The sequence below is a fragment of the Tachypleus tridentatus genome, chromosome 11, assembly GCF_004210375.1.
Source record: "Tachypleus tridentatus isolate NWPU-2018 chromosome 11, ASM421037v1, whole genome shotgun sequence".
NCBI lineage: Eukaryota > Metazoa > Arthropoda > Merostomata > Xiphosura > Limulidae > Tachypleus > Tachypleus tridentatus.
This window is the reverse complement of record NC_134835.1, coordinates 87099902-87114038: the sequence shown is the minus strand read 5'-3', so window position 1 is coordinate 87114038 and position 14137 is coordinate 87099902. Positions and strand designations below refer to the sequence as shown.

The window sequence follows — 14137 nt, the reverse complement described above, 5'->3', positions numbered from 1 at the left end:
ATGTATTGATGTTCAGAGTTGGATGGAATTCAAGTGCAGAAAAATAGTTTACCAGTGAAACTATACTTTACGCTTTTCTTTTCTGTAGGCCTGGCATGGCCTAGCGCGTTAAGGCGTGTGCTTCGTAATTTGAGGGTCGCGGGTTCGCGCCCGAGTCGCGTCAAACATGCTCGCCCTCCCAGCCGTGGGGGCGTTATAATCTTACGGTCAATCCCACTTTTCGTTGGTAAAAGAGTAGCCCAAGAGTTGGCGGTGGGTGGTGATGATTAGCTGCCTTCCCTCTAGTCTTACACTGCTAAATTAGGGACGGCTAGCACAGATAGCCCTCGAGTAGCTTTGTGCGAAATTCCAAAACAAACAAACAATTCTTTTCTATATTTCATACAGGAAATTATTAGACATTATATATATATTATATATATATATATAACGTCATTTCAAAAGATTGTTTGTTTGTTTTTTGAATTTCGCGCAAAGCTACTCGAAGGCTATCTGCGCTAGCCGTTCCTAATTAAACAGTGTAAGACTAGAGGGAAGGCAGCTAATCATCACCACCCACCGCCAACTCTTGGACTACTCTTTTACCAGCGTCACATTATACTCCATACGGCTGAAAGGGCGAGCATGTTTGGTGCAACAGGGATTCGAGCCCGCGACCCTCAGATTACTAGTTGAACGCCCTAACCAACCTGGTCATGCTGAGCCACATTTCAAAAGAAATTCAACGTCTAAATGATTCTTGATAAGGAGTTTGAAGTTAAAAATTCAATCAACACCCAAGAGTATGTGTTTTCTTATAGACTACCGACGGAAATTGAATTGCTGATTTTAGCGTTGTAAATTCGAAGAATTACCGCTGTACCAACTTCTAAGAAGAGGGGAAGTGATCCACTAACGGCTCGAAGGATTAAAAGATTTATCAAACTGATTGTGGCCTTTCTCTTTTTTTTCATATACTTATCTAGATACAATGGTAGATACTAGTTAATTATTACATTCCTGGTCGTACATGAAAAAAAATGTGCAGAACAAATTTTGAAAAATTAATTTTCGGGTAATCCCGCAACTTTCCTCCTAAATAAAATTATGAGTGAAATGTTGATATTCGATATAATTTGCATTAATATTTGTTTTGGATGAAATAATAAAAAGAATGGAACCCTTAGCCCTAACTGTTCATTTTCTGTCCCTTTTGGAATATTTATTCAGGTTGTATAAACAAATACATTTCTTGCCTACACAAAACAATTATCCAAAACGAAACAAAGTGAAAAATGTGTAGATTTAGAAGAAACTTAAAGCTGATTAGCTGAGGTACATTAAAAAAACAGTGGATTTTGGAAGATGGTAATGTCAATAATTGTAAAATCCAGTTAATTAAACACATTTTTATAACTATTGTTTCTAAAGTTAACAAAGTCACAAATGTATTATCTAAAACTTCGGATTATCTTCTTTTTCGCGATTTGTTGCCAATATTTTTTTTAATTATGTGTAAAGGAAATTTCCATTTATTTTTCTTTATTAATAAATTGTGAGGACTGTTGTACGCTATAATCATGCACCACTATAATGGTTCATAATGGGGATCGCAAAGAATTGCACAAAACTAATGAAACGTTCAGGCAAAAAGAAAACATCTTAAACAGTAAAAATGTAGTTCAAACAACACTTTAGAACTTGTGCTATCGACTTTAAAGCTACACACATATAAAACAGCAAAAAAAGTTACTCAAAATAACCCATTTGTAATCCTTCTTCTTTCCATTTGGCCCGGCATGGCCAGGTGGTTAAGACACTCAACTCGTAATCCGACGGTCGCGTGTTCGAATCCCCGTCACACCAAACATGCTTGCCCTTTCAGCCGTGGGGGCGTTAAAATGTAACTGTCCATCCCACTATTCGTTGGTAAAAGAGTAGTTCAAGAGTTGGCGGTTGGTGGTGATGACTAGCTGCCTTCCCTCTAGTCGTACACTGCTAAATTAGAGACGGCTAGAGCAGATAGCCCTTAAGTAGATTTGCGAGAAATTTAAAAAAACAAACAAAGAACAAAAACACTTTGATGCCATGGAAGAAATATAAAAGTGATGGTTAAATCTTATTATTGAATCATACAAAAGTTGGCCTAGGGTATTACTGACTAGCTGCCTTTCCCAAGAGTGTCAGCTTAAACTTAAGGACAACTGTGCATAGAAAATTCTTTGTGTGGTTTTGTGCGACAATTATAAAATGAATACTTGCTGTTCAGTTCTTATCCATTCTTAATATTTCTGAACATCTGGGGTTTATATCATTACTGTCTCTGGAGATATTTTCGGTAAATAATTCAAATTACAATGTGTGTCAATTTTTATTTTAGTATCACACTCTAGTTCTTAATTAAAATATCAGAACGATTGCCTCAATGATTTCGCTGAGAGTCTAGATTTCACTCCATTTCAATATGTTTATTTAAGAGTAGAAATTCCTCTAAAAGAATATGGAGATTATTTATATTCAACAGAAATCTGTAGAAGCAAAAATTTCAGTTGGACCCTGAAGAAGAAAGGTCCACCTTTCGAAAGCGCTCGGGTTATATAGGGTTTTTATTTCAATTCTATCAAAACTCCTTCAACCTACATGATTTTCTAACATTATGAATTTGTAAAAATATTCATCTGAATGATAGTGAAAAGAGAAATTTAGCAAAGTTTGAAAAATGTATGCTCATTAGTATATAAGTGTTCTAATGGAGTCATGCCAGTCTTAGTATGTTTTACTATAAGATATACAGTTAGCAGAATTAAAGAATATAAAATATTTTCTAACATTTAATATAGTTCTCTGTATAATTTAGTGTACAGAAATTATAGAAGTATTTATGGTTAATAACAAATATTTTCTTTACAAAGACTTGTTTGTTTGTTTGTTTGGAATTAGCACAAAGCTACACAATGGACTATCGGTGTTCTGCTCAAAATTGGTATTGAAACATGCCGCAGACATACTGCTTTGTCACTGGGGGGCTCCATAAAGTCACTCGAGATATAATAGAAGAAAAAGGGAAACTATCATTTCTACTCGATAACTCAATATGAATGCTGAAGGGTTGAAATATGAAAGTAAATGTAAAACACTGGTTTGCACTATCACACAGACGTCTTAACTATAATAATTACTGATAACTTCAGGTACTTTGACGAGAAACGGTGCCTTAACACGAGTTCTTTCACAATATCGATCGTCTGTTGTCTGAGTACTTTCGAATAGCTTTTTTTCAAAGTAAACAGTGAGCTCTAAGCGTGTTATAGTAACATGTAGTAAACCATAATGTCTGTCTTGTTTCTGTAGTGTAAGTCCATAAAATGGTCGTTTTTGGTGTTGTATGTTTCAATGGTTAGAAGGAATTAACACAAAAGATATCTGAAACGCGATAACACACGTAATATTGTTATGTTACTTTAGACATACATTAAAAGTATAGTATAATTGTTTATAATACAGCAAATGGATATGTATATTTCTACCAGCTCAGAAATACTTCTTTAGGTATATTTGTTCTTGAAATAACTAAATATTTCAGTTTGAAAAGTATAGTATATTCTATTGAGTATAACACGATTAAAGTTTCTCTACATTTCTTTTATACAATCATTATAATTAGTATCTATAAGAAATTGTTAGGTTAATGTTTCTCCTTTCTAACAGCAGATCAATGGCGAAATTCTTGCACAATTTATATTACTTATCAAACCCGAAATATTAGCCAAGAAAAGACAGAAAAAGATCATATATATATATATATATATAAACTGAGATATAGAAAAAAATAATTTGAGAATGTTGTTTAGAATTAAAATATTTCTTAAACCGGTAGGAACCAAATCAATAAACAAAAACTTAGTATTTGGATGGACTAATTTTAAACCAGAATCAGTAAAATTTCCTGCCTGATTACCTATAGGTTATAATAAGAGATTTACAACTATTCATGTGCGACTTTATTTGAATATTATATCGAACATTTTATGTCGGCATTTCTATTTAAAACCGTAGTTGTCTGTAAAATTCCACTCTTAAAAGTTCTGAAGTAATACCACATGATCGTAACGTTTTTTATTGCAGACACATTCAGTTAACCCGGACGGAAAGTGTTTTGCTTTTCTTTGTTGTTGTTGTTTTCTTTTAATGATGTTAATCAAATTAAACATATTTGCTAGGTTTTGTTTACATTTGTCTCTTATCATTATTTCAAATGTGACTTGTTTATAACTTCTACTCTCTTGTCATTAGTAAAATAGTTTTGCATGCAGCATTTTAATTTTCCGTGCCACTTTGCAGCTTGCTCTACAGTCGGTGTTCGGTGGTGTTTTTCGCGACCTGGGAGAGTCAGGTACTGTTCCTTCTGTCTTTGTAGCTTGGAAAACTAAACCCTTTGAAACACCTCTCTCGATCTGTACATTTTACTGCTACAGCAATTGCGCACAATAAAAAACGCCTTCTGCGTTTTTTTATGTGTTGATGTTTTAAGTTATTTTATTTACGTCAGTAATATTTTATTTTTATATAAGCTTAATTCATTACCTCGTTGTTGTTGTTTTCTGTACAACTGTCACAGGCAACTGGAGAGCTGGGACAACTTCCTGGTTATCGTAGCATGATTAAACCACGAGTCAGCAGTTTTTGCAAGTGGAATTTGTATATGTTGAAAGATAATTATTGTTTGATTTTCTACTAGTGAAACGTTTGTGTCATTAGCTTTCTGTACAACTCTTTATTTATTTATTTTCTTTGAAACTGGAACTAAAAAATAGTGTACGTTTAAAGATAACATTCTTTACTTACACTTCAAATGTGTAGATTAATTTTTCAAGACATTAAACTAATTTTAACCCGTGTTTTAACTCCTTTTGTTAAACGAATAATGAATTTAGTTTTATAAATTTCGACTGTTATTGTGAATGCAGTTTTCTGAAGAGAGAGAAGGACTCAAACAAATACTCAGTAATCCATTGAAGAAGGCAGCAAATTAACAGTTGAAACTTAAATCCTTAGCCAGTCAGTAACTAAACAAGTAATTGCGATCACAATTAGGTAAGGATTATCATCGTATAGTAATTTGCTTCATTGTGGTTCAAAACAAAATCTACGGTCTACACACCTTGTGTTGGAACATTTTAAAGTCTGTGGTGAAAAATGAAATTATTGTTTCTTTTCAAAAAAGATTAATACATCAGTTCAACCTCGTTTGGTGATAGCGTAAATAAAGTAATTAAATGTCATTCCTATTGCATAAATTCTAAATTTTGTGGTACATGCGCTCCGACTAATATGATATACGTTTTTTTGTTATTGTTGTTTTGTTTTTATTATATGTAGTTCCGGTTTCGAGGATTGGCTATGTTATCAGTTCATGTGGTTGTCACATGTCGGTTACCAGATGTTCACAAAAGCCAATAGCCACTAAAGAGTGACGTTATACATGCACTAATAAACTATAGAGTTACGATAAGCTTTTCTAAAATACAAAAATTCAATAAATATGATTATCAGAGAGAAGCAGTTTTGAAATATAGTTTAAAACCCGTTAAAACTTATTGCATTTTCGGTATTTTAAGTTTACATTAACATGAGTTGTCCTTTTGTTTTTTTCTAAAAAAAATTAATTTACGTAGCTTTCACTATGTATAACTAACTCTACTTATGTATTAATTAATGTTGTGTTTGGCCGCAAGCAGGACCAAAGTTTTGGAGCGAACAAACCCAAAATGAAAAGAGGACTTGGGATGTCCCGTAGAGTGTTTCTATTCCTATAGCGTAGCTCTCTACCAAGGTGGAAAGAGGTAAATGTGGTCCTTGAGGTAACCCAGGTATGTTGAGCGCCTAGTAAGTACGTTTTCAGAGTCGTTCAACTAACAAGAGAGTTTATGTTTTTGGACCCCTCCTAAAGATTCCGGAGACGCCATGTTTTAAATTGCGTTCATCACCACCTCCATCTCTTAAAAACTAGTGAGACTGAACACGACATAATTGCTCAGGAACGACGGAAGAGTGTCCTAACTTTGTATTTGTTGACTTACGGAACCACCTTCGAGGAGCTTGATGGGTACATTGGAGGCTCTATGAAACTTGTTTTTATGGGAGAACATGTGCTAAAATGTCTAAAGTTTAGGTCAAAATAACTTCTAGGAAAGCTTTAAAAATTATTCTAGAACGGATTTTAAGCTTATATTTAATTGTGACTTGGACAAACAAAGAGTTCTTTGAACTTTGCAACGGAGCGCAGACATTTTATTCTGGTTTCAGTGAATGTATTGTTAAAACTTCTGAGTTGTAACTAATCGTATTTTCTTTCATACCAGTCTAAATCTGATACATTACAACTAATAATTATTTATTTAGTATGTGAATTTGCTGTTTTCTCTTTCGTGATGACGAGAAAATCCACTTGTAGAGAAAAATATACATGTAAAAACGTGCTTTCTCTACCCATATCGGCCGTTTTTACATATATATATATGTTTCCTCTTTCGTATTTGTATCGTCACTTAAGCTATGCCATCGTTTGCATGACTAACCGACCAAAAATGTGAGGTAATGTGGATCACGCTTGTCTTTCAACAACATAAAACTAGATTGATTTGCAACAATACGGTATTTGATAAAACTATGGGTTTGGTTATAATGCCCAGTATCTTTGGTTAAATGGTAAAAAGCGTGAGTATGTTTTTAATTAAAACGAAGTTCGAGAGCAAGCATGGCTAAATAGTTTCAAGAGTTTAATATTTGTTTATTTATTGTCAAAAAACTTGTAATTTTTTCAGGTGTGTGTTTTCTTATAGCAAAGCCATATTGGGCTATCTGCTGAGTCCAGTAAGGAGAATCGTTGTAAATCTGTAGATTTACCGTTGTACCAGCAGGAGGACCTTTGTGAGGAGCTGATTCCTTGCGTCAGAAGACTTTATAAAATTTCATTTAAATTTTTAGTCTACTAAATAGTTATTAATTTAAATATATATATTTTAAACTGAAGACAGCATAGTCACTTTAGTATTTGTAACAAGTTCAGGCTACTTATTATACTGAGCTGATTATAAATGAAACAATATACAAATGATATTAGTGAGTTGTTGTTTCTTATTAAACACAAACCTACACAGTTGGTTGTCTGTGCTCTACTCACCACAGGTATGGAAACACGGTTTCTGTGTCATTACTGGGGAACATTTAGTCAGAAAGCTTATCAGTAAAGGTTTTTTTAAATTATGAGTCAAGTCAAAAAGAAAGTAAGATAAAACTAACTGTCCGGTTTACTTATCAAAATACCTCTAAGAAGAAAGGGAGAAAGAGAAAAACGAATAATTATTCATCCGCCAGAACATTGATTCATAACTCCATTCGTTATAATTCGCTCAGATAGGTTGCCTAGCCTCGGCAGATAATTTCTTTAGTGTCTAGAGACAACTACAGAAACCAGTTTAGTTAACATAAAAAAACTGTTTCTACTTCTCATCGTAATTAAAAAACGTTATTTAAGCCAATGTAAGCTCAAGAAAATATAGATGTTACACGTGATTTGCAAGTAATCACCATCACGTGACAAACGTGCGTACATGTTCTAGTACATAAAAAACATACAAATCCCCTGAGTGTTTTCCAATAAAAAGACAATTAATTATTTGCCGGTTAGTGACTGGATGTTTTTAATCACTACACAAGTGTGTGTGTGTGTGCGTGGTTAAAATATCCTCGAAGATAAGTCCATTACTTTTAGTTATCTCAAGATATAAATTCAAGTACGTTTTATTTTTTAAGTTCTATATATTCGAAAGAGAAAATGAATTTCAATTACAACAAAAGCGAATATAATACATTTAAAATATTGTTTATTCACATTTTAAAACATTAAAACATTTTTATTTTAAAACTTCTCTCATTAATTATGAATAGTGTTTCTGTTTGTTAATAAATCAAATTATACGACAGAAAATGCATTATGATTTAGCTTAATTAGTCTATATAAAAAAAGCTTTAAATGACTTAAAATGATGTGTATTTTAACTTTCTTTCTCAAAATAAAAAACAACTTGTACATTATTCCAGACTTATCGATAGAATAATAACCACTGCACCACTCCAATCTCGTATAAATTTTGAGATGTTATGAATAGGATAGTCGTTCTTCATTACTGTTGGATAAACTCTAACTTCTGTGGTAAGACGTCCTTCTCCTAACACATGTAACGGACTTACTATTATATAGTTCTTTTAATATACATGTTTGTTTCAATTTAATATATATTTAGAAATGTGTGTAACTTATATTGTTAAATGTATATTGCGAGAGTCCCGCCTAGTTTCTAAATTTGTAGAAGATTCTCGATTGTAGGAATCAACAAGAGATTGCCATTATTATTGCTAAATGAACTTTCGAGAACCTCGGTTTAAAGCTTATAAATCGCAATGCGTGGAGAGACAGTTTTATATTGTTGTTGGTTTGCTACAGTTAGTATACTACACACTTCGGATAAGTGGGATGAAAGCTACTTAATCGGAAAACTAGACATTTGGCCAGGATCATTTATAGATTTTGAACATTAAAAACCGTTTAACTTCAAATAATTAACTTCGGACGTTAGTATTTCTACGAGAACATTATGTATCCTCCTTGGTGAAAAGCCAGTTTGTACACCGCGTGAAACCAGCCAAGAAAAGAGCTAGTTAACTTTCCGTCAAGTGATTTGTAACTATGTATCAACACAGAATTAATTCGCTCATTGTGAACCGCTAATAAAATATTCTGTTTCAGACCAAATAGAAGACTCATCATTGTTTGTAAATTTGTAAAACTTTTGTATATAAATCATTATTTGTAGCATTTAATTGTAACAACAATTATTATAAATTGTATTGTTGTTTCTTTTTTAGAATATATTTGTGTTAAGAAATAAAATTGTGTGTATCAATCATGTTGGCAAATATAATACATTTGGTACCTATAGACATTCAAGTAACTTCTAAATTAAAATTTCAAGCTATTTGAAATATTAATACGCAACATAATAAATCAGAGACTCGTCCGGCATAAGTTATAATACGTAAAATACGATATTGGATTTTAGTTTATTTCAGACCGTGTTTTTTGTTCTTAGTACCAAATGTAGAAAACCAATTCCAAAGTTTTGTGAATGACGAATCAATATTTCTCCTATGATCCAAATTGTTATGTGTCATGCTTGTTTTGTTGTTTGAAAAGTAATCTCCATGTGTACAATAAACTTTAAATTGCTCCGATATATTACAAACATTGTGAGCTAATGGAGTTTGGTAACTAAAAATAGAGAAACAGTTTATGCTGAGATAACCGGATGGGAACATTCTGTAATTCTGATTTTTTATTACAGATATTGCGTGTGTGTTTTTCTTATAACAAAGCCACAGCGGGCTATCTGCTGAGCCCACCGAGGGGAATCGAACCCCTGATTTTAGCGTTGTAAATCCGGAGACATGCCGCTGTACTAGCGGGGGGGACAGATATGGCATTGGAGTGAAAACAAAATGTTTAATATTTACCATTACTCATTTCATGAAGAAATCCCCAATAAATATGAAAGAGAGCGTAAAGCTTTCTTAAGGTTATTTTATACTTCTACGTATTTTACTTTTAGTCAGCCCAATCTACTAAAACATAAACGTAAAAACCAACAACAAAACTATAAGACATTTAAAGTGTTTGTTTAACTTCTTAATGTAAGTAGTGATTTATGATTAAACATTATTTATTTTGAATAAATGTTTAATTAAGAAAAAATTATTATATTCTTTTACATGTCAAATTATACTACATGAAATGCATTATAACCTGGTTGTAGCCAGATTTTAGCTTGAAATGACTCAAAATTTTTCGCATTTATAAATTATTACCATCATGTGGCAAAAGTGGTACACGTACTAACATGTGTATATGTAGCGCACAAATAAAGCCTTTTCCGATAAAAAATATAATTAATTGAGGTTAGCGACTTGGCTTTGTCTAGTACTGTGCATGCAGACAAAGAACGATTTATATGTGTTGCTATGATAATTTCGAAGATATATCCGTTACATTTTTTGATATCGTATGATATAATCTTTTTAAAATCTATTTATTCTGAAGTTACAGGAAAGTCTCAAGAATTGTAATAGACAGTAAACGTATGACCTTGACCTTTATGAGATCGTTTCGGGTTCGTTGCTGAAACATTCGCCGCAACTTGTGACGTAACAGAGGTGCATATCTCATCATAGTAGTCGATACGATATGTTTCAACATGCAGAAGTTTTACCAATGGTTTGTTACACAGTTTGACAGTCTTGTCTGTAACTTATTATATGTATTACTGACATTGTCATATTTAAGTACTTGACATTTTACAGTACTTTTTTAAATTCTCATGTTTGATTAACTAAAAGGCAACTAGCAAAAGAAGTAAAATAAAAACGTTAATACAAACGAAGACAGCATGTATTCATCTTCCTTTATTGATTCATTAATTTTTAGGAAAAATACTTTATTAGAAATTCAGATTTTTCTGTACAAAATATTTATAATCTTTACTGTAAGCTTGATAAATTTTGTTAAGATGCATAAATCGTATCGCATCGCCCTATCGTTACACCTTTAGTTTTGAAGCTCAAAGCTACAAAGTGGCTAGTTCTACTGTGCCCACTGTCTAGAATATAATCCCAGATTGTAGGGTTTTAAGTCTGGCACTTACAGCTGTCCTGAAGGGAGGCTCATCGTAAGCTAAATCGTTATAAAATATAACAATATTCCTTTTTTTAAGATAGATTTCATCGCCTCATATTTTCTTGAAATATTTATATATATATATACTCGCTAAGCATATGTAATGTTTACAAGATAATAACTATCAGTATTTTTCATATGAAAATAGGTTTTATACCACTTAAACACCTAAATGTTTGATGATCCAAGAGCTAATTCCGAAAAGAAAACAAACAAACAAGTATATACAAGAGAGATGTGCATATTTTTACGTGGGTATAAGAATATATATCATGTATTAAGCTAAACATTTGACTTTCATTTTGTGTATTTTATAAAGTTTTGAATTAGAAGCAAATGTGACGTTGTTTAATTAACAGTTCAGGACACATTTTGTGTTTCCACAAATAATCTTTTTGCGGATTGTTTTTTTGGTATCCGCACTCCCCAATATGTTAAAGTGTTTTGAAATGTGTTTTGTATTATAACTTATTTTGGATAAGTCTCCGATTTACTATTTCATATATGTACGTATTACTATTTTAAATAACTAGAATTTTAATTTGAGTTTAACTGTTAATCAAATGTCAATATGTATCAAATTGTTATGCTATTTGCCAACAAGATTGATACACACAGTTTCTTTTTTTAACACGAATATATTTTAATATACAAACATAAAAACAATACAGCTTATAATAACGGCTACTACTAATAGTTATTATACCTGAACCATGAATCATCTTAGAAATGTATAATTGAAACCAGCAACTTTTCTTTTAACGTTGATTCTGAAACTTAAAAATATCAAATAAAAGAATTATAACACGTTTTGCTGTTTCAGAAATGCATCTTGTCACCACTGAAAACTCATACGATTTAATCTGAATAAGCCATTTTATATATACTTACCTGACAATGGCAGTAAATGAAAAACCTAATTAATATAAGGCACTTGAAATTGTTTATTAAAACCATCAAGAACACCAATTTATAAACAACCAGGAATCACTTTAAATTTGCTAGGTCAGAAATGTTGATTAGATAATTGTTTGCCGTCGCTTTATGTAATTCTTTTCAGTATTGATTGGATAACAAAATAGTTTTGATGGATAACTGTGTTGTCAGTTTATATACTTCTTTCGGTTTTGATTGTATAACTATTTATTGTTGCAATAATTTCAATTTTAATTGGATAACTACCTATTGCTACAATATACACAAGTTCTGAAAAGGCTTGAGAGAAAACCAGGGATGCTCAGAAACTTTTATTTCTCTTCAGCTCTACTCGCGGACTTAGAGTTAGTTTCTACTGGGAATGAAAATTTTAAACTACAGAGCGGATGTGATATTAACCGGATCCCTCGAAATAAATAACAGGCTGGGAAGTTAATATTACTATTGTGTAATGTTCGAGGAAAACTGTGAGATGAGAAAGGAGAAGAGGAGGGCTGACTTGGCTGGAAGTCGGTGAGAGCTTGGGTGTTGGATAGGTGGTACATGAACGTTGTGGTAAGAAAGCGAGATCCAAGGTTAAGGATTTACCGTGTTAGTGGTATTAAACTGTAGGGGAAAGTGATCGACTGGACCGTACTTCAGATTAAACTATTAACTTGAACATTACTTTAACATTACGTTATTTTTTTTAACTTTAAATTTACGTGATAGGGATTAAAGCTGAAACATTTGCTGTGGAGGAGGAGTACCCACTTTCACGGCCAGGGCGCCGAATAAATACCCTGACCTTGCCCGGAAGAAATACAATTATTATTAGCAGCTAGGAACTGTACATAAATAGTAAACAACAACAATGAACCATTTTAAAATAATGGTGGATAGTTAGTTGTCAAAACGGTTGAGTAGGGGAGTAAATGATGGATCCTTTTGACGATTGAGCTTTAGGTGTGTGTATATGTGGAGGTCACAATCCTGTTCCCATTCTGTGACAGCATGGATTAATCTGTTGGGCGTAAAGGTAAGGGCGTTTGAATCTGCTGGCTGGGGATTAGAAAGTTGCCTGCAACTTTTGTGGAATTAGCTGTAGCCTGTAGCTGGGTCATGACTGTAGATGTTGATTTGGTTTTGGTTCTTGAAGTCTGCGTAAACATGGTGCAGGTGGTTATCGTTAGCTGCTGTTGATTTTCTTCTACGTTATTCTGGGTGAAGTTGTCTATGATGTGTGGAATAGATAAAGGAACATTAACATTTGATGAAGCTGTGGTTGGTGTGGCGGATCTTTGAGAGGAAGTTGATGGTATCGCAGGCTTGTTGGTCTTGTTGAAATGTAGTGGTGGACGTCGGTTGGAACATTCAGTTCTAAAGTGAAAAAAAAACACCATTACTTAAGAAATTGGTCATTAACTTGTTTGGAAGTGGTTATCACCTTTATTAACTAAGTGAGAGGCTTGTAGTACTAAATGAGATTCGGTGGACAACGTGGAGTTCGAATTTAGAGACAGTATCAAGTGAATGCTTGGTATGCGTTGGAGAAATTAAAGGGTGGACCTCTCTAAGGAAGACAGAAAAAAGATTAGTTAAGCTTTTAATGGTGTAACACCTGACATTGATGTCAGTGTTCCAGGGTTTACATAGTTAAGTCACGTCGATCAGGGTGGAGGGTTGGTGAAAAACTTCGCCTTGACGAAGGATTTTGGTCTTTCTTGGGTCAATAGAAAATTCAGGTTTAAACTTGTCGATAAAAGTGATGATTCACTTCATTGTCGTTACTTCATATAGTTATTTCAGTTTTGGTTGGATACTTACATGTCGTCACTTTACATATTTGTTTCATTTTCAATTGGATAATTATGTGGCATTACTTTGTACTTGTTTCAATTTCAATTGGATAATAATATATCCGTACTTGATGTACTTGTTTTAGTTTCTATTTGATAACTATCTAGTGTCACTATTTACTCAATCAAGTTTTGATTGAATGCCTACGTGTCGTCACTTTACATACTTTTATTTTTCAGTTTCGATTGGTTAACTATGTGTCGTTACTTTATATACTTGTTTCAGTTTGAATGAATATACATATATGTCGTCGTTTATGTTTTGGTGAAGTGCAGACTATTACTATTAAACAGAAAATTCCAAATGTTAGCATGGCGAATGTCATTGTATGTTAGTACATCACTTTATCAATTGTTTTTCAGTGTTTGTATCTAACAAAGCGTTAGTACTTTATCAGTTTTCTTATTTACTTTTTCTATTTATCACTATTTGTAACTAATTTTGATGTTTAAAAGACTTTTTTGTTTTTTGTAATTTGTCCTCCCAGCTTATAGTTTTCCTTATTATTTACCAATTTCTCTACACCTGTATGCGTCTCCATAACTTAACACTCTGTCAGTTAAATTGGTCAAAAGCTCGTGGATAGACACTTTT

At 32.8% G+C, this 14137-nt stretch overlaps 1 long non-coding RNA gene across 2 annotated transcripts in view; it reads left to right on the top strand.

Annotated features, from left to right (window-relative positions):
* The window catches only part of LOC143232693 (uncharacterized), a 53009-nt gene extending 43199 nt beyond the window's left edge, over positions 1-9810 (top strand). The window contains exon 3 of one of the 2 annotated variants that reach the window (XR_013017674.1): positions 6822-9810. This is a non-coding gene — a long non-coding RNA (uncharacterized LOC143232693). Of the gene's footprint in view, positions 1-800; positions 1414-6821 lie in introns of those variants that run through there. The other variant, XR_013017672.1, reaches the window with a different exon arrangement.
* Positions 9811-14137: the final 4327 nt, after the last annotated feature.